The sequence below is a fragment of the Pinus tabuliformis genome, chromosome 2_1, assembly GCF_031772625.1.
Source record: "Pinus tabuliformis cultivar Carrire ecotype Pingquan chromosome 2_1, CPIR1, whole genome shotgun sequence".
In the NCBI taxonomy this organism is placed as follows: Eukaryota; Viridiplantae; Streptophyta; class Pinopsida; order Pinales; family Pinaceae; genus Pinus; species Pinus tabuliformis.
The window spans coordinates 893,526,599-893,532,432 of NC_142299.1; the positions used below are offsets into that span (position 1 = coordinate 893,526,599).

The 5,834-nt window shown below is 34.0% G+C and overlaps 1 long non-coding RNA gene across 1 annotated transcript; it reads left to right on the plus strand.

Moving 5' to 3' along the window:
• Window positions 1–437: 437 nt before the first annotated feature.
• Window positions 438–1,369, plus strand: LOC149203517 (uncharacterized). Its single transcript, XR_016253626.1, has 3 exons — window positions 438–575; window positions 670–715; window positions 838–1,369. It is a non-coding gene; the product is annotated as an uncharacterized LOC149203517 (long non-coding RNA).
• Window positions 1,370–5,834: the final 4,465 nt, after the last annotated feature.

A 5,834-nucleotide genomic window follows, 5' to 3' on the forward strand; every position in this document is an offset into this window, starting at 1 on the left:
TGGTGGGAGTGAGTGTGGTAAACCTAATTGGCTTTTTCCCTCACCCTACCCTACTATCAACCATTGCAGCGGCGGCTCTCGGGGGAAGGCTTGCAGAACCTTGTGGCCTGGTTTCTGGTAAAATTTCGCCATTTTCCCCAAACAGTGTTGGTTTCTACATTATGGCACAACCCTACTTCATTATCGAGTCACTGTGACTTTATCCAAACCCTTGCTATTTCCCTCTAGTTTCTCTCCCTCCAAGCTGTGCCATTTGCACTGAACATGTCTTTGCCTAGGTTGTGTTCCAGTTGAGAACTCCACAATTTTAAACACTCATTTCTCACAAAGATATTCACTGGTTCCATTTTTCTTCTCGGAGGCAAGGGTTTGGGGTTTCTCTACTGAATATTTTCTTGTAAATTCATATGATTAATTTCTATTTCGGCTTATTCTTTTCTATTTTCTTGGCATGTAGAGTGGTAGACTCAAGCATGGCTATGATTTGACTGGTTTTTTTATTATTGACGCCCTCCTTATGGTCATCTTACATGGTTTTCAATTTGGAACAGGAGTCTGTCTCATGGCGTCTACAGGTAAAGGGTTTTTTTTTTTCCTTCCCCTAAATGTTGAAGTTAACTTCTTTCTCTTTGGTGCGAGGGTTCACATTAACCCTCTTTTTTTTCCTAGGCTTGTGTTGGTTGCCAGCCCCAGCACCACCGCCTTATCTCTACAGGTACAATATTCACATGATTTAAGTAGTGGCTTGACAGAACTGGCAGTCCTGTGCATACTGCGTTTTTTGTTTTTGTTGCTCATGTCTACTTTTATTTGATTTCTTTTTTATACTGTGTGCAGGTACCAAAATATACCTTTGCTTTATGCTTCATGCTGCTACTCTCAGTATTCCCGCTAGCTGTCATTCATTGGGTTTTTCTTGTTGCCTTTATGCCAGGTGAGTTACATCTTCTTCTGGTTGGAACCTGGATGCTGGGAATGCTATGAATGTGAATGCTTAACGTTGCCTATTTGTAACTGTGCTAAATTCTCCCCTTACTAGTCTTGTGAATGGCGTAGTCCATTTCTTATCTGGCTTAACTATCCCAATTTTTTTTTCATTGCAATTTTGGATCTAGCTGGTGGTTTGTAGCCAACCGTTATGCTAAAGGCATTGTAATTTTTGTTAACTTATTCCCTACTCTGTAATTGACTAGTTATACTGGATGGTCACTTTCAAGGACATCTACAGTCCCTTCTTGGGCACTATTTGTAGTTTATGAATGGTTTTGTACGCCGTGTCTTTTTTGTCATTTTACCAAACATAACTTTGCCATACTTATTCACATTCTGTCGCTAGGTTTTTGTCTTTGGGTTCCAGTGACAGTGGTGCTTATGTTATCTTAACGACTTTAATATAAATTATCAGTAAGGTTTGGCTGGACTTATTGCCATGTTGTTATATATTTATACATCTCTCGTTACTTGTGACCATTTAGGAATACATTTCTCGGTACTGTGCAAAGCTAGAAATTTTCTGTGTATTTGTTCGAACTCTATAAATGGATAGATAATTGTTTTGTTATACTATACTATGGTTTCATATACTTGTTCTATCTCATTCCAATGTCTATTCTAAAAGTGAAAGGGAAAATAGATGGAACAGTTGAATGTTCTTCAAATTCTTATAGCTAACTACTTATAGCCATGCTGATATCATTTCCTTGAGTTCGTACTCTCCTTTACCACTAATGCCAACTCTTGGTCCTTGTAAGTGGCCATGGATACAAAACTTCACACCCTTCACAACTTGAGAATTCATATATTGTTTACTATCCATGCATCTCTTCCAATTGTTTTATCTATGATTAGCTTTAAAATAAATAATTCCTAGCTATAAACTAGTGCAGATTTTTTTTCCTATTGTTGTTTAGAAACTCATATACAAAATCTTATACATAGGTACCATTATGCTTTCTGTTATGTGTATAAATCTTAATTTACTAAGGATGTTGTAAAAGATGTATATATCAATGCTATGTGTGGTAGATCTACTTAGTTTAGTTTTCTTTTTTTATTGTTGAGCTCTTCGAATTTAATCTACAATAGTTATGAATTGGAAATTCATACCATTTTCTCCACGTCTATTCTACTATCTCGAATGATTTTCTGAAGAAAAAAAAAAAAAAAACCTATCTATTGTCATATTGCCCAAAGTATCCCTAACTTAAAACAACCTACCAGTAATAATTACAATGATGTTTTTAGTTTTTTCTTCCTTCATTTATTACCAAACAGATTGTAATTATTCATTATATTACTTCATCCTATGTTGCATGCCATCTTAGAAGTAGAAAATTGTTTTCCTCCAAACAGTTCTAGAACTGTTATTCCCATTTCACCCCAGAGCAGAGATTTCCTTTGCCAAGATATCAACAACCAGTTGATGCATTTTATGACTTTTCCATGTGGAATTTTTCTACAAGCTGCATCCCACCACTGCTAGATAAAGGGGGTTTTAATACAATATTTGAGACAATTGTCTTAAATATTGTATTTAAGCCCCTGTCTCAAAAACTATTGTCTTAAATATTATTGTCTTAAAGATTATTTTCTTAAAAAATTGTCTCTATAAAAACAACATTATTGTCTCTTATGAGAAAATTTCACTTTTGTCTCTCTAGAGACAACAATCTTATTAGAGACAATATGTCTTTGATACTAGCTTTGTAACAATAAATTTTTTATTTAAACATAACTTTTGTCTCTCTAGAGACAATATAAAACAATGAATCTAGAAATATCTCGCCATTGAAATAAATAGATATAAAAAACATTTTAATTAAAAATAAACTACAAAGGGGTTGATTAATTCATGTTAGCAGAATCGAACCACCATCCTGCTTGTAAGGGAGACGGTCTTCCATTGAGCTAGCACACTTTAAAGAATTATGTGAAGAGTTATTGAAATCATGAAAATTACATTTATAGCCATTGATTAAAAATGTGACACATGATCTATAATATTTATAAAAACTATAATCATGCAGACAATATTTTTAACTTACTAAAACTAGCAATTTCCCCAAAAGGTGCAAAGACAGGCGGATTGTATCTCTAGCAAAAAAATTCAAAATTTTATATTAGTATACAATTAAATGTTCATGTATACATGCTATCTTGCTACAATGGCATATCCTTGTGTTGGGATTTCATTCCATGTTAAGACTTCTTTTTCTTCATCTTCTTCTCCACACATGTATGTGTCTATTATTGTGTATATGCACCCTTATAAAATTCTATAACAAAATGTCTTGATTTCCAAATGTAAAACAAACAGAATTATGATTTGTGAATCCACAATTTGCGACTGAGGCATTATCAAAGAAAAAGAAATGAAATGGAGTGGATAGATTCTCTTTCACCTTTGCAATCAGTTCTCCCTACTTAAAAGTTAATATACGTGGAATATGTTTTTCCTTTGAATTTTAAGCTCGATAGATTCTTGGCTACATCCTAGCTCCACAATTATTAGGGCCCCTTTATGGCTTGGGAGTTCCACACCAGCCATTGTTTATGATAGTGAAGAGTATTGATGACCTAGAACATGTGCTAAAAATTTCATCTATGTTGCTACTAAATTCAAAGATATATCATGATAATAAAAAACAAAATAGAAAGTTTCTTATTAAACAGGTGGAAGTTGATTATAAAAAGGAGAGGATGACATAATGGAAGACAAACTACTCTTTAGAAGCCAGTTCCAAGAAACCATGGCACACACTCAACAAAATAGATAAGTATAACATGTGAAAAGTTGCAAACTATGAACAACTGCTTACCACGATTTCTCTAGCAGGATCTATCCACCAGTACAAAGTACTTGCAAGAATAGCAATAATTATACCAATTGTGTTGGTGATCACATCAAAGAAATGATATTGAGCATATGCCTTCACAATCTCATTAGTAAAACTTTGACAATACATTACGAGGAACAACTTCACAAAAGTAACTGAAACCATAATTCCAACCACCCAATGCCATTTGTCACCATCTAAAGATAAACCATCCTCATGTGGAAATTTGGAAATAGAGTTGACACAAGTTAATTCCTTGTATGCAAATTGGAAAAATAGTCTATCTCTCAAAATACAATACACAAAATTCTCACCATAAGGTACATGATAGAGCAATGAACAGTATGATATGAAGCTTGGAGAAGAAAATTCATGGCTAATATGAGCTCAATATCAGGGTAACTTGTAAGACAAGGAGTAGGATTATAACTGTGCAAAAAAATAGCAAGAGTATGTAAAATGATTTATTAAAAAGAAAACTGTAAGACTTAGCATACAAGTAGGTCTCGAGAAAGGTGCATGGTTTTTTAGTGTTTGGGTGTTGCAAGCCCATGCTTCCTTTTAATCTATATTCATAAGACTAGCATTTGTAAATAAAGGGGTACTTCCAAGAGTTGATGTCAAGATAGGAGGGTTTCTACTAATGGACATATAGGAAAACATGTCAGAAAGCTTTTAATATATATTTGAAAAATAGAAAGAAATTTTGCCACATATCAGAGAACATATAAAACCATAAATTCACGCTTTGCAAACTTATTTTTCCTGTGAGATATTATAAAAACTTCAAATGTAAAAATAAAATGTGCAAATAAATATTCTAATTTGACATTCATAATACAAAATTTAGAGTATCTTATAGCGTACTCACGCTCACCAAACCTCTCTAGTAGTGAAACAACAACATGTTTGACCTACAAAATTAAAAGCATATAAATTCTATTAATGTCTAAAATGGAGCCCCAAAAAATCCTTGTTCATTGTAAGGGAGATTATTCTTTAATGCAATTCATACATTGTACAAGTAGAAAGATAGCACAATATAGAAGAAATTAAGCAAAAGGATTAAGCCTAACTAACAGGTGCATTATGATGTTATAGTAGGAGGAGGTTGCGTGGAAAATTCTCTCAACTAAAAGCTCAAAACAAAGAAATACATGAGTTGATTTGAATCTATAATCTCTAAATAAAATTCCAACTAAACTGGATATGTTGATCACTTCCCATATAAGTTTAGCTTTCCTCTTCATGCAACATCATATTCAGTAACAACGGCCATGAACTCTAGTAAGTGTGCTCCAGTTTATGTAGGTTAGGTGGTGGTCTATCAGAAGTTTGATGTGAGTGTACCCCAAATATCCCAGGTTCGATTCTCAGTGTATGCATGGTTGGGCATCCCCAAAGTGACACATGCCTAGAATTTTTCACCCACTGAGGCCATAATTTGCATAGTTCTTTCAAAAAAATAAAAGAGGAGGGGATGCTTCAGTATGTATTCAGGTTGGGAGGGAGGAAGTGCCTCAAAAAGCAGTTGTTGCAAAGAAAACAAAAATAAACAATACCAAAGCATGATATAAACATGGTACAAAATCTTAAGCCAATCACGTGGCCATGTGAATGGTCTCACTTTTTAGACCATGTATATTGTGGTTGATACACACCCATATAAATCTCAGTATCTCTTGAACCGTCCATTGAACGTTGTTAATATTTGTAGGTTAGTTTTTTCTATGAACAATAACTACCCTTTTGTATATTGGATGTAGTGAGATTGTATTTTTTGTTTTGGTTGTGACATTCGTTTTATTTTTCAGTGTATGCTCTTTGTTTATATACATTGTTGTAAGATCTTCTCATGCTTTGGAGTACTTCACTGCTTCAACACGTATCTTCAAAATAGTTTGTAGAGCATCCTACAGAAACACTCAACTTTAACTTTGCGTAAGCTACTCCTCTTATCAATTTGGAAGAAGAACACTCACCGTGCATGTTCTTGTC